Here is a 17,541-nt window from a genome sequence, read left to right as displayed (position 1 = left end):
GTGTTCATGTAGAGCCTGTATTGGAAAGGAAGAGAAACTCTGAGCTGAAAGAGTGAATGCCCAGTGGGGCCACATATGGTCACCTCTCCCCCAGCCTTCAGCTCCCCAGGTCACCATATCTGGGGAGGGGAGAAGGGTTTGGAGAAGTAAAACCCAGGAGATGTGTGGAGGGGGGATGTCTGTTTAATCCCAGCACATCCTCTGCTGTCCTGCCCCAAGATGGTGGAGGACATCGAGTCCGCCGGGCAGTGTCACTTTTTCTTGGGCTCCTTAGAAGCTACCAGGTACCTCTGGGCCACACTGAGATGAGGGGAGTAGCCGTCTGCATAGGAGGTGTCTTCAAACAGGATAGAGTAGTCCTCCTGGGGCTGTGGGGCAGGTGGGCAGGAAGGGCAGAGAGCAGCCCCGGGGCTGGTGTCACTCACTTGTTGGTGGCATGGCTGTAACTGACCACCTCGGCCAGGATCCACTGCTCATCCCCATCCACGGCCTTCACCCGGGCAGCCACCTTGTCTCCAGGTCTGGCCACATAGTCTCCTGAGGCAGGGATGGCCCCACAGAGGGGTGGGGGCCTGTGAGTGGAACAAAGGGTCAGTCCCAGCCCCTGGGCACCAGCCCCTCCCTCGCAGCTGCTGCCCTCACTTGTCACCAGGCCTCCCAATCCACAGGGGCAGGGTCATGGCCGACTGCTGCAGCAGGGTCATCAGCACCCCTCTGCGCATGGTCTTCCGGGGTGGCTCCGAGTCATTGTAGAGACCCGTGATCTTGGCCACTGTGGGAAGAAAGGGAGGCCTGAGGCCCCAGGGACAGGGGCTGGCCCTGACCCCCCAGCATGCTGAACTGAGCTGCTGGAGGAGCACCTGGGAGCCCCCAGCTCCCCAGTGAGCCCGAGGGCACAGCAGGACTGTGACCTGATCTGCCAGGTGTCCTACAGGGGCTGGGGCGCTCAACTACATATGGGTGAGACGGCAGCACACCAGGCACCCAGGGGAAGGAACCAGGGAGGGACAAAGCGGGTTCTGAGGTGCTGGTGAGGTTCTCTTCTTGATGTCGGTGCTGACACAGAAGTGTGTTTCGTTAGTGAAAAGTTCCTAAAATTCGAAGGGTCCCGCGGGAATCGGGGCGAGGCCGGGTGCTTCTTCAGCGTCCAGCTGCTCTAGTGCCTGAATCCCTGGTACCCGGGCCCTGTCTACGTGGGGCTCACTGTCAACCCTGTTCGTCCAGCAGCACAATGGTGGCCGCAAAAAAGGCGGGGCTTGGCGGACCATTGGCCGAGGTCCCTGTTAAGAGGGGGAGGGTCTCTGTGCCCGGAGGAAGGCTCCCTGGAGGAGGCGGAACCGGGGGGCACAAGCCTGCTGAGAGGGACCCACTAGGCCTGTGACGTGCGCGGGACGTCCCGGGCGAGGCCGGTTGGTGGGGGGCGGCTGTCGCAGGGGAGGAGCCTAACGGGGAGGCGGTGCCCTGGGAATCTCGGCGGTGGAACTCCGGAGAGCAGCTGGCTGAGGCGAGGGTGATGATCCAGGCTGGGGTCCAGCGCAGGGGTCTTGGTGGGCACGCTGGGGTCGGGTGGAGCGCAGGAGGGAGAGGAATGAGAACAGGTGGGTACCTGGGCTGGAGGCGGGACCTGAGGTGGGCAGGTGCAGGGGGCGTGCCTTCAGGCAGTTGCGGGGCCAGGGCTCGGCTGAAGCTGGGAGTGAGGACCCCGTTCTCCGGTGGGATAGGAGGGGACCCGCGATGCTGGGCTGCGCTGGCGGTAGGGCGCGGCGGGGCTCACAGGAACATTCCTGTTCTCCTCCCCATGGAGATTGTGCTCGTCGTGCACGGCTTCCCATCCGCCGCGGCCGCCCTTCGGGTAAAGAAGAAGACCGGGCGGCGGCCTGTGGCCTGGATTTGGGGTCCGACCCCCGCCCGGAGCCGCCTTGACTCCAACCCCGCCGCGGTTGGAGGGGGCCTGGCAACCCCGCCCTGGGCGCTCCTCCCGGTCCCGTTGCGCCCCGACCTCCGTCAGCCGCACGGCACTGGCCACTGACCTTCGGGCCTCCTCCGCCCCAGGGCGCCGCGCAGGTCCCTTTGCTGACGCCGAGCCTGAGCCTGAGCCGGTCCCGGGGTCCAGGAGGGCTGTGTGCACCCTGCGCGCCCGCGCGCTCCAGGGGGAGGTGCGCTCCAGGGGAGGTCCGCCCCAAGCAGAGCGGCACATCCTCCAGATCCTCCAGACGACTTCGGATCCTGCTGTTGAGGAGCCAGGAAACGCCCTGACACTGTTGCGGCCCTGTCCACATCTCTAAGATGGGGATGATAGTACTTCTGGCCATTCCTGAGCACAGCAGGACCTGCCTTTTCCCTTTGACTGGAAGGTTCTTCTCTACATCTTCAGTCTTGATAACCTGCCACCTCCACAGGGAGGTCTTCCCTGGCTCCCAATTTAAAATTGCAGCTCTGAGAAGCCGGGCATGGTGGCATATGCCTGTAGTCCCAGCTACGGGGGAGGCTGAGGTGGGAGGATCGCTTGAGCCCAGGAGTTGGAGGCTGAAGTGAGCTATGATCACTCCATTGCACTCCAGCCTGGGGGAAACAGCAAGACCCTGTCTCTAAAAAAATAAAATACAATAAAATTGCGGCTCTTTCTTGTGCACTTCCCTGCCCGCCCCCCTTTCCTGAACCCTTATTATTTTCTGCCATACTACAAATTTTATGCATCTCATTAAACCCCTTCTGAACCTGTGTACTAAACTGCCTGGGGGCAGCTCTTGTCACTGCTGTAGAACAAAGTCCCACATAGAGCCAATGGCCAAGAAACAGTTAATAAAATAACAGACGATGGTCCTGGCCTCTACTGTGAGTGAGTAAAGGGCTTGCCCTGCAGAGATTCAGTGATCTGGCGGGGGTTGCTGAGCTATGAGGAAGTTCAGATCTGGCTGCAATGGTGAGGCTGTGACTCAGTCAATCACTGCTCATGCTCACAGGACACTGGCCAGCTTAGTCCCTGGGGGCAAGGATTTTACCCCCCCCCCACCTCCATTTCCTCATCTCTAAGATGTGAATAATAGTCGCCCCTGCCTCACAGGATTGAGCTGTGTAACCCCCCTCCCACCTTTTTTCTATGCCACCCACTGCAGGTCTGGGGCTTTTTACTGGAATGCAACACAAAGTCTGAGTCAAGGGTGCCTTCTGTTGGTTGCTGAGGGCGGAGGCAGAGCTAGTTGCCTGTGGTCCTGCCAGTCAAGGGGCTTCCAGAGGAGGGAGGAGGGGCCTGTGGCCCTAGCATGTGAGCAGCTTCTCCTCTGCCTGGAAGCCGGATGCCTCAGCTTCTCCCACACTCCCACCTGCCCGCTTGCCTCTGAACTCACACAATTCTTGGAAGGCTTGGGAGACTCACCTTTACTCAAATGGTTACCTGTCTCGTGTCTCGTGCCCAGCTTGACCTTTTTTTTTTTTTGAGTTGGAGTCTTGCTGCGTCACCCAGGCTAGAGTGCAGTGGCGTGATCTCAGCTCACTGCAATCTCCGCCTCCCGGGTTCAAGCAATTCTCCTGCCTCAGCCTCCCCAGTAGCTGGGATTACAGGTGCCCACCACCGTGCCTGGCTAATTTTCGTATTTTTAGTAGAGACAGCGTTTCACCATGTTGGCCAGGCTGGTCTTGAACTCCTGACCTCGTGATCTGCCCACCTTGGCCTCCCAAAGTGCTGGGATTACAGGCGTGAGCCACCATGCCTGGCCCCAGCTTGACCTTGAACTTTAAATAGTGAAGACAAAGAATGAGGAGGGTAGGGGGATGCCCTCCTTCCACAGGGCCCTGTGGCTTCCAAGCCTCAACCTCCTCTGGTCTCTTGTCTGTGGAGCCTCCTTCAAACCCAGGGAAACAAAAGCACCTGCCACGGGCTGCTGTTTTTCTAGGATCTTCTAGCGAAGCTCTGTAACTTCCCCTGAGAGCCATGAAACTGGGGCTGGCTCCCAGGGTGATGGGACTCCAGCGTCTTTGTTCTTTCTTGTTCTATGCATCCATGCTCTGCTCCACCGCTGCCCCTTCAACTCTGCCCACACATATTACTCCAGACTGGCCCTGTAGTCAGAGCCTGGAATGCCTGGGCTGCTGGGGGCTTGCATGCAGGCTGCACTGGACTAGAAGCATTGGTGCCTTCAAGACTGCCCTGGGAAACATGACCTGCCCTGTTTCTGTCTAGTGAGTACCCATTTTTCCCCACTCACCGGCTCACTTCCCTTGGCTGGGTCAATTAGAAAAAGCTCTTCTGTTGGCCTGCCCTGCAGGGTGGAGTTCAGAGGGCAGCTCAAGAGCCCGGTGACAGCTCAAAAAATAAAAAAAGCTGCCAGGAGCAGTGGCTCATGCCTGTAATCCCAGCACTTTGGGAGGCCGAGGCAGGCGGATCACCTGAGGTCAGGTGTTCAAGACCAGCCTGACCAACATGGTGAAACCCCGCCTCTACTAAAAATACAAAAATTAGCCGGGTGTGGTGGTGCATGCCTGTAATCCCAGCTACTCAAGAGGCTGAGGCAGGAGAATTGCTTGAACCCAGGAGGTGGAGGTTACAGTGAGCCGAGATCGTGCCACTGTACTCCAGCCTGGGCGACAGATCAAGACTCCATCTCAAAATAAATAAATAAATAAATTATACATTGGGCTCTTTTGCCTTTTATTCTTGTGCTTTCTAATCACAACTAAACACTAAACTCACATCTTGGCTTTGCAGATCACTCTAAGCTTGGCTGCAGCTGTGGTGCTGAGGAGGCTAATGGAGAAGCTCCCTCGCTCTCAACCCCACCCCTTCCTTCCGGGAGCAAACCCAAGTCTGGTCCCGACTCCGGATCCCTCCCACATTAGACCTACCACACCCTCAGGGCAGACAACAGCTCCACACACCCCACACTCAGCCACCAGGGCAAGGGAGCAAAATTCCAGAAAGCTCAGGTGAGTACCAGAGTGGAATGGCCCAGGGCGCCCTCACCCTGCTCAGCTTTTGGAGCCAACATTCCAGCAGCCAAGGCCTCTGCCATACTGGCTGTTTCCCCACAGATATCCAGTTTCACTAGGGGAACTCCAGCCTGGCTTCCCTTCTTTCTTTTTTATTTTTGTTTTTTTGAGACAAGGCTTGGCTCTGACACCCAGGCTGGAGTGCAGTGGCCAAATTGTAGCTCACTGCAGCCTCAAAATCATGGGCTCACATGATAATCACGCCTCAGCTTCCCTGGTAGCTGGGTGTACAGGAGAGAGCCACCATGCCCAGCTAATTTTTTAAACTTATTTTTAATTTATTTTTTATTTTTTTGAGACGGAGTTTTGCTCGTGTTGCCCAGGCTGGAGTGCAGTGGCATGAGACAGCTCACTGCAACCTCCACCTCCTGGGTTCAAGCGACTCTCCTGCCTTAGTCTCCCAAGGAGCTGGGATTACAGGCATGCGCTATCACACCCTGCTAATTTTGTATTTTTCATAGAGAAGGAGTTTCTCCATGTTGGTCAGGCTGGTCTTGAACTCCCGACCTCAGGTGATCCGCCCCACCTTAGCCTCCCAAAATGCTGCGATTACAAGTGTGAGCCACCACACCTGGCTGCCCAGCTCAGTTTTAAATATATTTTTTTCTAGAGATGGGGTCTTGCTGTATTGCCCAGGTTGGTCTCAAAGTCCAAGGCTCAAGTGATTCTTCCCCACTGGGCCTCCAAAGCTCTGGGATTACAGGCATGAGCCATGGTGTCCCCTCCTCATTCTGCGGAATCATCAGAGTTTTGTTCATTCCCACACCAGGCTCTGGCCCCCAGTACCAGCTCAGTTGCTCAATGGACCATGCTTGTCCTGGAGCCCAGATGGACTGTGGCTGGGCAGGTGGATCACAGGCCTGGCCGTCCTGGGAGGTTTTCACATGTGAGGGGCCTGAGGGGCTCAAGGAGGGGAGCATCGGGGAGAGGAGCCCACTGGGTGGAGGCTGGGGGTCACAGCAGAAAATGGTGAGACAAAGGGTGCTGGCTGGCAGGGAGACAGCACAGGCAGGCCCTAGAGCTTCTTCTGTGGGCGGCAAGCCACCCAGGCACTGAGGCAAGAGACAGAGGACACGAGCTATTCCAGTATAATAAAATATAAAACAAGAATAGTTATACCAGATATAGATCTTAGATATGATTATATATGAATATCATTAATCATTAGTTTGTAGCAATTACTTTTTCTTCCAATATTATAATAATCCTCGCGCTATAATCATAGCCTAGGAAAAACCAGGCCATACAGAGACAGGAGCTGAAGGGACATAGTGAGGTGTGACTGCAAGACAGGAGTGCGAGCCTTCTGTTATGCCCGGACAGGGCCACCAGAGGGCTCCTTGGTCTAGCGGTGACGCCAGCGTCTGGGAAGACGCCCGTTACCAGGCGGATCGTGGTCCAGCGGTAGCAAAAGGTGTCAAGAAACAACACCCGCTACTTAGCAGACCGGGAAAGGGGGGTCTCCCTTTCCCTGGGGGAGTTTAGAGAAGACTCTGCTCCTCCACCTCTTGTGGAGGGCCTGACATCAGTCAGGCTCGCCCGCAGTTATCCGGAGGCCTAACCGTCTCCCTGTGATGCTGTGCTTCAGTGGTCACACTCCTAGTCCACCTTCATGTTCCATCCTGTACACCTGGCTCTGCCTTCTAGATAGCAGTGGTAAATTAGTGAAAATACTAATAGTCCCTGATATGCAGAAATAATGGCGTAAGCTGTCTTTCTCTTTGTCTCCTCTCCCTCTCTGCCTCGGCTGCCAGGCAGGGAAGGGCCCCCTGTCCAGTGGACACATGACCCACGTGACCTTACCTATCATTGGAGGTGACTCACATTCTTTACCCTGCCCCTTCTGCCTTGTATCCAATAAATAACAGCGCAGCCCAACATTCGGGGCCACTACCAGTCTCTGCACATTGGTGGTAGTGGTCCCCCGGGCCCAGCTGCCTTTTCTCTTGTCTCTTTGTCTTGTGTCTTTATTTCTACACTCTCTCGTCGCTGCACATAGGGAGAGACCCACCGACCCTGTGGGGCTGGTCCCTACAGAGAATGACTTGAACCTGGGAGGCAGAGATTGTAGTGAGGTGAGATTGCACCACTGCACTCCAGCTTGGGTGACAGAGCAAGACTCTGTCTCAAAAAAAAGATGAGGTGAGTTCAGTTTGGGAAATGTTGAATGCCAGATGCCTTTGGCCTATTCAGAGGGAGATTGCCGAAGCACAGAGGAGAGTTCATGACGGGGTTTAATTATTTTTAGTGCTCTCATGTCCCAGATTCGGCCAGTTGGAGTCCCTCCACGCTGGTTCCTGTGTCCTGTGACATCACCCATCTTCTTTCTCCTTTTCTTCTTTCATAAGCCACTTCCTTCCTGGCATGACAGTGTGTTCCAGGACCATCTTATACCTTGCACCTGCCCTGCCCTGGCCCTAGAATCAGCCAATTCTCTGAGGCGTCCTGATTCCTTTTTGTGGGGGAATGGTTTGAGAACAAAATATACTACTACATGATACTACATTCTGACAGGAAAAAACACAGCCATAAGAAATAAAGCCATGGCCGGGCACAGTGGCTCCTGTAATCCTAACACTTTGGGAGGCGGAGGCAGGAGGATTGCTTGGGGCCAGGAGTTCAAGACCAACCTGGCCCACATAGTGAGCCCTCATCTCTATTAAGAAAAAAAAAGAAAGAAGGAAAGCCATGTTTGGATGAGTTTAGTCTTCTGATTATTTTTGCTAAAGTTTTAAATTATTATTATTATTATTTTTTGAGACAGAGTCTCGTTCTGTTGCCCGGGTTGGGGTGCAATGGTGCAGTCTCAGCTCACTGCAACCTCTGCCTCCCAGGTTCAAGCAATTCTCCTGCCTCAGCCTCTTGAGTAGCTGGGATTACAGATTCCTGCCATCACGCCCTGCTAATTTTTGTATTTTTATTAGAGATGGGGTTTCTCAATGTTGGTCAGGCTGGTCTCAAACTCCCGACTTCAGGTGATCCGGCCGCCTTGGCCTCCCAAAGTGCTGGGATTACAGGGGTATATTTTATATTTAAAGTATATTTAAAAATTAAGGGCCAGGCTCAGTGTCTCACGCCTGTAATCCCAGCACTTTGGGAGGCCGAGGTGGGTGGATCACCTGAGCTCGAGAATTTGAAATGCACAAGAGCGAAACTCCGTCTCAAAAATATATGTAAAATATATTTTATGGCCAGGCATGGTGGCTCACAACCGTAATCCCAGCACCTTGGGAGGCCGAGGCGGGCAGATCACCTGAGGTCAGGAGTTCAAGACCAGCCTGGCCAATATCGTGAAACGCTGTCTCTACTAGAAATACAAAAAATTAACTGGGCGTGGTTGTGTGCACCTGTAATCCCAGCTGCTCAGAGGCTGAGGCAGGACAATCCCTTGAACCCGGGAAGTGGAGGTTGCAGTGAGCCGAGATCGCACCATTGCACTCCAGCCTGGGCAACAAGAGCGAAACTCCACCTCAAAAACAAAACAAAATAAAACAAAACAAAACAAAACAAAAAAAATATATATATATACACACATTATATGTAATATCTACTTTTAAATATAAACATAAATATTATAAAGCTTTTATTGCAATTGTTCATTTTAGAAACTTCAGAAAGTACAAATTAGTAAAAAGAAGAAAATAAGTCTGTAATACCACTTTTAAGAACTATTTTAAAAACCTCTAGCTTTTTTTTGAGATATAATTTACATACCAAGACTTTTTTTTAAAAAAAAATTCATAATGGTGACTTTTTTATCGGACTGTATAGGATAAAGCTTGTTAAAATGTCTAAGATATTTTGTAATATATGAAAATTTCAGCTAAACTTGTGCTATAGCATCCCATGGTTTGAATATATTATTGAAAATCATTCCATAAACAATGGTTTGGTATATAGTTTTAACAATTCAAGGCTGGGCACAATGGCTCACGCCTGTAATCCCACCACTTTGGGAGGAGGAGGCAGGCAAATCACCTGAGGTCAGGACTTCAAGACCAGCCTGGCCAACATGGTGAAACCCTGTCTCTAATAAAAATACAAAAATTAGCCGAGCATGGTGGCAGGCGCCTGTGATCCCAGCTACTGAGGAGGCTGAGGCAGGAGAATCACTTGAACCTAGGAGGCAGAGGTTGCAGTGAGCCGAGATCTTGCCACTGCACTCCAGCTTAGGCGACAGAATGAGACTCCATCTCAAACAAAATAAATAAAATAATTCAGCAGGATGAGGTGGCTCATGCCTATAACCCCAGCACTTTGGGAGGCTGCGGTGGGACTATTGCTTTTGCCTGGGAGTTCAAGACCAGCCTGGGCAACATAGAGATACCATGTCTCAGAAAATATATATGTAATTAATTTTAAAAAAGAGAATTCATTGATGATTCTGTATTTACAAATATATTCCTGCATCATTTGTTCATGGTAACCAGGAAATTGCAATGCATAAATACATGCTGTCATTTCCAAAGTGGCTCTCTTCCAGAATTGGTACTGATTCTAGTAGACTTTTCATTCTGATGTTAAAAATATAATTAATAGAAATGTCTTGTACCTAATAGCTTTTTTCCCCACAACTCCCCAACCCCCTCACTCTAGAGGCCTTAGTACTCTAATTTAATCAGCTTAGTCTGAAATATAATACTACCTTGGCATCTTGTTGGCCTAGTATTTCTTACTCTTTTATGGAATGAACTGTGCAATTGTTTTGTGTGGCTAAAAGGTATTCTAGGTCGAGTATAGTGGCTCACACCTGTAATCCCAGCCCTTTGGGATGCCGAGGTGGGCGGATCACCTGAGGTCGGGAGTTCGAGACCAGCCTGGCCAACATGGTGAAAACCCGTCTCTACTAAAAATGCAAAATTTAGCCAGGTGAGGTGGTGTGCATCTGTCATCGCAGATACTCAGGAGGCAGAGGCACGACAATTGCTTGAACCCAGGAGGCAGAGGTTACGGTGAGCTAAGATTGCACCACTGCACTCCAGTCTGGGCAACAGAGTGAGACCCTGTCTCAAAAAATAAAAAACAAAATAAATAAATAAAAAATAAAAGGCATTCTAATTAAGTTGTTGCTTTTTTTTTTTTTTTTTTAATTCCAGAGCGGACTGATGTACTGGCCCTTTGTACAGGTGAGTTCCGCCTGCTCAGTAATATGAACTCAGGGCTTTGGTTTCCATGTGGCCCTAACGGACTCTCTCTCTGTTCCAGCTAACCAACTTCAGCCTTGTTCCTGTTCAATGGAGAACAGCTTACGCTGGAGTCTGTGGTTTTCTCTGGGCCACCTTCATCTGTTTTTCCCAGCAGAGCGGTGACGGCACATTCAAGTCAGCTTTCACCATTTTATATACAAAGGGGACCAGTGCCACAGAAGGGTCCCCGGAGAAATGAGAAGTCAAGGACTCTCTTAAAGGGACCACATTTTTTACCTAAAATGCACAGAATTGCCTGCAGACAAAATATTTGATGTGCCAATTATGCACTTCATTTTGAGGAATTACTACTATTTATAGACCCACTTTTTAAAAAATTATCAATGATTATTTTTGAATTGTATTCAGACATTTTTTCAGATCTAGTCTGAAATATTACTTCTCTAATATTTTGGTTAATATGAATAACAGTGGCAAAATGGCATTTTAGAATTATTAATATTTCTAATATTTTAATGCAAGTTTCAGGAAACTTGGTTTCTTGGTTTTGATTGTTTACATTTCTATTCTAAAATCTCAGGTTATCTCCTGAACACTTGGGCAGATGAAGTTTTATACCAAAAAATAGTTCTTAGAGTGAATTTTAATTTACATAGAACTCAATCGAAATGAAGATTTAATAACCAGATTTCTTTCCCCAAAACATACATAATTTGTTATTTTGATACTAAAATTTAGTAAATACCTTTTTTTTTTTTTTTTTTGATATGGAGTCTGGCTCTGTCACCCAGGCTGGAGTGCAGTGGTGCCATCTTGGCTCTCTGCAACCTCTGCCTCCTGGGTTCAAGCGATTCTCCTGCCTCAGCCTCCCAAGTAGCTAGGACTACAGTCGCCCAGCACCACGCCCAGCTAACTGGTGGTGGTAGAGATGGGGTTTTACCATGTTGGCCAGGCTGGTCTCCAGCTCCTGACCTCGTGATCCGCCCTCCTCAGCCTCCGAAAGCGCTGGGATTACAGCAGTCAGCCACTGCGTCCTTCCCCCAAATTTGCTTTGCATGGAGAAAACTCTAACAGGTCCTCTTGAACACAGTTTTCTGATAACCCAGATCAATGAACTACCCAGGCTTCACCACTATGCGATATAGGCATGTGAGAAACTCGTACTTATACCCCCTCAATACATTAAAACTAAATATATATATATTTTTCAATCAATGGGCCAGGTGCAGTGGCTCACGCCTGTAATCTCAGCACTTTGGGAGGCCAAGGCGGGTGGATCACTTGCGGTCAGGAGTTCCAGATCAGCCTGGCCAGCCCGCCTCTACTAAAAATACAAAAATTAGCCAGGTGTGGTGGTGCATGTCTCCCACCACGGCTGGGAGGTGTGCCCAACAGCTCATTGAGAACGGGCCATGATGACAGTGGCGGTTTTGTGGAATAGAAAGGGGGGAAAGGTGGGGAAAAGATTGAGAAATCGGATGGTTGCCGTGTCTGTGTAGAAGGAAGTAGACATGGGAGACTTTTCATTTTGTTCTGTAGTAAGAAAAATTCTTCTGCCTTGGGATCCTGTTGATCTGTGACCTTACCCCAACCCTGTGCTCTCTGAAACATGTGCTGTGTCCACTCAGGGTTAAATGAATTAAGGGTGGTGCAAGATGTGCTTTGTTAAACAGATGCTTGAAGGCAGCATGCTCGTTAAGAGTCATCACCACTCCCTAATCTCAAGTACCCAGGGACACAAACACTGCGGATGGCCGCAGGGTCCTCTGCCTAGGAAAACCAGAGACCTTTGTTCACTTGTTTATCTGCTGACCTTCCCTCCACTATTGTCCTATGACCCTGCCAAATCCACCTCTGTGAGAAACACCCAAGAATGATCAATTAAAAAAAAAAAAAAAAGAGTTCTGGAGATCAGTAAAAAAAAAAAACAAAAAAAAAAAAACAGGGTTTCTCCATGTTGGTCAGGCTGGTCTGGAACTCCTGACTTCAGTTGATCTGCCCACCTTGGCCTCCCAAAGTGCTGGGATTACAGGCATGAGCCACTGTGCCTGGCCCCAAATGTGTTTTACATTTTCTTCCTATTTGATTCATCTTTGTCCTGCAACATAAATATGCTACTTTTCCACTGATAAAAAGACAAAATGGAATTTAAATCTGGCCTGGACTTCTCAAAAAAGTCAGTGTGATGAAAACATGTTCTAGATAAAACAGAAACGAGACTGGGCATGGTGGCTCATGCCTGGAATCCCAGCGCCTTCGGAGGCCAAGGCAGGAGAATCACTTGAGGCCAGGAGTTTGTGAACAGCCTGGGCAACATAGTGAGACCCCAGATCTACTAAAAATTTAAAAATTAGCTGGGCATGGGGGTGCATGCCCATATGTCTGGAGGCTGAGGCAGGAGGATCACTTGAGCCCAGGATTTGGAGGCTGCAGTGAGCTATGATTGTGCCACTGCACTCCAGTGTGGGTGACAGAGTGAGACCCTGTCTCTAAAAAAAAAAAAGAGAGACAAGATGATCAGGATGAGCGCAGTGGCTCACGCCTATAATCCCAGCACTTTGGGAGGCCAAACCAGGTGGATCATATGAGGTCAGGAGTTCAAGACCAGCCTGGCCTAGATGGTGAAACCCCGTTTCTACTAAAAATACAAAAATCAGCTGGGTGTGGTGGCGCACGCCTGTGATCCCAGCTACTCGGGAGGCTGAGGCGGGACAATTGCTTGAACCTGGGAGGCAGAAGTTGCTGTGAGCAAGATTACACCACTATGCTCCAGCCTGGGCAACAGGAATGAGACTCTGTCTCAAAAAAAAAAAGGGGGGATGATCAAACACAATGCATCAACCTCCCGGAGCCGTATAAACCCTAACCCTAACCCAGGAAGCAGGCAAGCCTGTGTGTGAGTTTCCACTCTATTGCTGGTACCACTCGGCTCTGGCAACCCGGAAGGCCACCTTCCCCTGTTGTTACTGTGTAAGGAGGAAGGAGCACTGGTTTGCAAGTCAGAAGCCTGGGTTGAAGCCTCTGCTCGGGTTCCTGCTGGCTGTGGGAATGTGGGGTTACCTTTCCCGGCTGGCCTCGTTTCCTTCATGTCCAATGCAGGGGTTCCAGTCACATGCATTGGGCACCATTACATGTCCAAGCTGTGCCAGGATCTAGAAAAATGGCTGGGCTCAGGCCAAGGGGCCTTCCTGTCTGGCAGTGAAAATAAGAGGAGATACCAAGGGCCCTGAGTCTGGAGGGGAAGTCATGAGCACAGGGCAGTGCCAGGGCCCGGGAGCTGCCACAGAGGAGCCCACCTTGGTGACAGACACCTGTAGGCGCATCCGTGATGCCCAGTGCCCAACACAGGGAACTGGACAAACGTTTCATGCACGACTCTTTTTTCCCTTCTTGGCTACCTTGAGGACCTTGATTATAATAGTTATCCTTTTTTTCTTTTTCTTTTTTTGAGACTCTTGCTCTGTCGTCCAGGTTGGAATGCAGTGGCAAAATCTTGGCTCACTGCAATCTTCACCTCTCAGGTTCAAGTGACTCTCCTTCCTCAGCCTCCCTAGTAGCTGGGATTACCGGTGTGCACCACTAGGCTCGGCTAATTTTTGTATTTTTACTACAGATGGGGTTTCACCATGTTGGCCAGGCTGATCTTGAACTGCTGACCTCAGGTGATCTGCCCACCCGGGCCTCCCAAAGTCTTGGGATTACAGGTGTGAGCCACTGAGCCCAGCCGGATTATAATAGCCTTTTCATGCACCAGGGGCTTTATACTCATTATCTCATTTCATTCATATGAGTTGAAGTCAGCTTATCCCCCATTTCACAGATGAGGAAACCAAGGCCCAGAGAGGTTAGGAATTTGTCCAAGGTCACACAGCTAGGAAGTAGGATTCAAACCCAGACAGCCAGGCTGTAACACCTAGGCTCTTCTCAGGCTCAGGCCCTTCCCAGGGGTCTGGGAAGCCCTGACCTGCAGCCTGTCACCTTTGTTTACCCCCCACCCTCCAGGATATTATGTGTGACCCGGCGTGGGATCCTGGAACTGGCAGGAATTGTGGGTTGTGTTGGTCCCTAGACTCCCATCGCCTATATGAAATATGGTTCCTTTTGTGGCTTGGGAGGCCATGGCCAGCCCCGCGATGCCATTGACTGGTGAGTGCATGCCTGGGACCAGGCTACAAAATCCCTCACACTCTGGGGTAGTCAAGGCTTATGAGGAAGTACCCAAAACTGAAGCTGGGGTCTGGTCCAGGGAGATCCCAGTGTGCAGTACTACTTTGCAGGCAGGCAGAGGCCTCTTGGATAACATGGCCAGTGAAGCCAGATCTTGGTACCAGCTGCCCCTTACCCTGGCCATGGGCTGAAAATGTTGCCTTAAAAAATTGGCCAGGAGCGGTGGCTCACTCCTGTAATCCCAGCACTTTGGGAGGCCGAGGTGGGCAGATCACTTGAGGTCAGGAGTTCAAGACCAGCCTGGCCAATATGGTGAAACCCCATCTCTACTAAAAATGCAAAAATTAGCTGTGTGTGGTGGCAGGTGTCTGTAATCTCAGCTACTGGGGAGACTGAGGCAGGAGAATTGCTTGAACCCGGGAGGTGGAGTTTGCAGTGAGTTGAGATTGCACCGCTGTATTCCAACCTGGACAACAGTGCCAAACCCTGTCTCAAAAGAAAAAAATAATAATAATATAAAGTGACCAGGTGTGTTGACTCATGCCTGTAATCCCACCACTTTGGGTCGAGGCAGGAGGATCACTGGAGCCCAGGAGTTTGAAATGAGCCTAGGCAACAGAGTGAGACCCTGTCTCTATATTAAACACAAACACACACACACACACACACACACACACACAAAGGCAGCCAGACTATGCACTAGGAACTGCCCTGGGAATCCCTTTGTGTTCTCACAACAATCCCATTTCACAGATGAAGAAACCTAGGCACAGAAATATTCAGTAACGTGTCCAGGTGCGGTGGCTCACGCCTGTAATCCTAGTACTTTGGGAGGCTGAGGCAGGCAGATCATGAGGTCAGGAGTTTGAGACCATCCTGGCCAACATGGTGAAACCCCGTCTCTACTAAAAATACAAAAATTAGCTGTGTGTGGTGACAGGTGCCTGTAATTCCAGCTACTCAGGAAGCTGAGGCAGGAGAATTGCTTGAACCCGGGAGGCAGAGGTTGCAATGAGCCGAGATCACACCACTGCACTCCAACCTGGGTGACAGAGCAAAACTCCTTCTGAAAAAAAAAAAAAAAGAAATATTAAGTAACTTGTCTGAGGCCACATAGTTACCAAGACATGGGAGCTGGGACTTGAACCCAGGCAGTCTGGCTGGATTCATGCCTGCAGCCTCTACACTCCTGCTACTTACTGTGTGAGAAGCGCCTGTTCTGTGGAAGGTTGTGGGCTGAGATCTTTCCATGAGTTCCACTCATTTACCCCCAAGGCTGTTCTTAAAGACGGGCATGACAGTTATGCCCATTTTACAGATGGGGCCCTGGGGCTCAAAAGGGCATGCCACTCACCCATTCCCACAAAGCTATAGTTAGTTAGCAGAGGGCAGAATTCGGCCGCCTCTCCCCTAGCTTGAAGGCTGTGATTGACACAGAGGTTTTTTTGTTGTCGTTGCTGTTGTTTGTTCCTTTTTCTTATTTTTGAGACAGGGTCTTGCTCTGTCATCCCAGCTGGAGTGCAGTGGTGCGATGTCAGCTCACTGCAAACTCTGCCTCCAAGATGCAAATGATTCTCGTGCCTCAGCCTCCCAAGTAGCTGGAATTACAGGTGTGCACTACCATGCCCAGCTGTTTTTTGTAGAGATGGGGTTAGTAGAGATTTGTTTTATAGAGACGGGGTTTCACCATGGTCTCTACTAAACCCTGTCTCTACTAAAAATACAAAAATTACCCAGGCGTGGTGGCACATGCCTGTAGTCCCAGCTACTCAAGAGGCTGAGGCAGGAGAATCACTTGAACCTGGGAGGTGGAGGTTGCAGTGACCCAAAATCATGCACTCTAGCCTGGGGTCTCGCTTTTGCCCAGATTAGAGTGCAGTGGCACAATCATAGTGGCTCACTGCAGCCTCAAACTCCTGGGCTGAAGGGAATCCTCCCACCTCAGCCTCCCAAGTAGCTAGGACTATAGGCATGTGCCATCATGGCGAGTTAATTTTTTGTGTGTTTTTATTGTCTCGAGACAGAGTCTTGCTCTGTTGCTCAGGCTGGACTGCAATGGCATGATCTTGGCTCACCACAACCTCCACCCCCTGGGTTCAAGCAATTCTCCTACCTCAGCCTCCCGAGTAGCTGGGATTACAGGTGCGTGCCACCATGCCTGGCTAATTTTGTATTTTTAGTAGAGACAGGGTTTCGCCATGTTGGTCAGGCTGCTCTCGAACTCCTGACCTCGTGATCCACCTGCCTCGGCCTCTCAAAGTGTTGGGATTACAGGCATGAGCCACTGAGCCTGGCCTGGTGAGCTAATTTTTAAATTTGTTATAGAGACAAGAGTCTCTCTTATGTTGCCCAGGCTGGTCTCGACCCCCTGGCCTCAAGTGATCCTCCCACCTCAGCCTCCCAAAGTGCTGGGATTACAGATGGGTGTCACCGCACCTGGCCTCTGAGGAGGATTTCATTATAAACCTGCCCTGAAGGGAGGGAATCCAATTTTACGAGAGGGTGTAGCCTGGTGAGGCCTGGATGACCTCCGGAGGCAGGGGCTTGTGCCTGGGCTGAGGCCTAAGGGTCAATGGGCAGACATGAAGTTGCCCCAGGCAGACGGTACAGTGTGGGCAAAGTCAGGAAGTGGCAGGGCTTGTATCACTCCAGGAAGAGAGAGGAGTCATGTGTCACAGAAGCTCGAGACCCAGAGGGTGAGGCAGGCAGGCAGGCAGGGACCAAGCTTGGGCACAGCCAGGAAGGCAGGACAGGGCATGGTGGGGCCAATGGAATCATTACCCAAGTCGGGGATTTTCAGGGAAACAGCTTAGATAAGGCCAGGTGTACAGTAGCTCCCACCTGTAATCCCAGCATTTGGGGAGGCTGAGGTAGGAGGACTGCTTGAGCCTGGGAGTTCAAGACCAGCCTAGGCAACATAGTGAGACCCCCATATCCACAAAAAATTTAAAAAAGGAGTTTGTGTTCCTGTAGTAGCAGACTTGGGAGGTTGAGCTGGCAGTATCACTTGAGCCCGGGAGTTCAAGGCTAAAGTGAGCTGATTGAGCCATTGCACTCCAGCCTGAGCAACAGAGAGATACGCTGTCTCAAAGGAAATACAAATTAAAAAACCAGCCGGGCATGCTGGCGTGTGCCTGTAGTCTCAGCTACTTGGGACACTGAAGTAGGAGGATCGCTTGAGCCCAGGAGTTCAAGGCTGCCGTGAGCTATGATTGTGCCTCTGCAGTCCAGCCTGGGTGAC

General features: G+C 50.8%; 1 long non-coding RNA gene and 1 pseudogene across 1 annotated transcript; one reads left to right on the top strand and one right to left on the bottom strand.

The window, feature by feature from the left end:
• Positions 1-8: 8 nt before the first annotated feature.
• Positions 9-2,197, bottom strand: LOC100970435 (SAGA-associated factor 29-like; annotated as a pseudogene).
• On the top strand, positions 1,476-2,617 carry LOC134729494 (uncharacterized). Its single transcript, XR_010110628.1, has 2 exons — positions 1,476-1,598; positions 1,805-2,617. It is a non-coding gene; the product is annotated as an uncharacterized LOC134729494 (long non-coding RNA).
• The last annotated feature ends 14,924 nt before the right edge of the window (positions 2,618-17,541 follow it).

This window comes from Pan paniscus, chromosome 19 (assembly GCF_029289425.2).
Source record: "Pan paniscus chromosome 19, NHGRI_mPanPan1-v2.0_pri, whole genome shotgun sequence".
NCBI lineage: Eukaryota > Metazoa > Chordata > Mammalia > Primates > Hominidae > Pan > Pan paniscus.
This window is presented reverse-complemented; position numbering and strand designations above follow the sequence as displayed.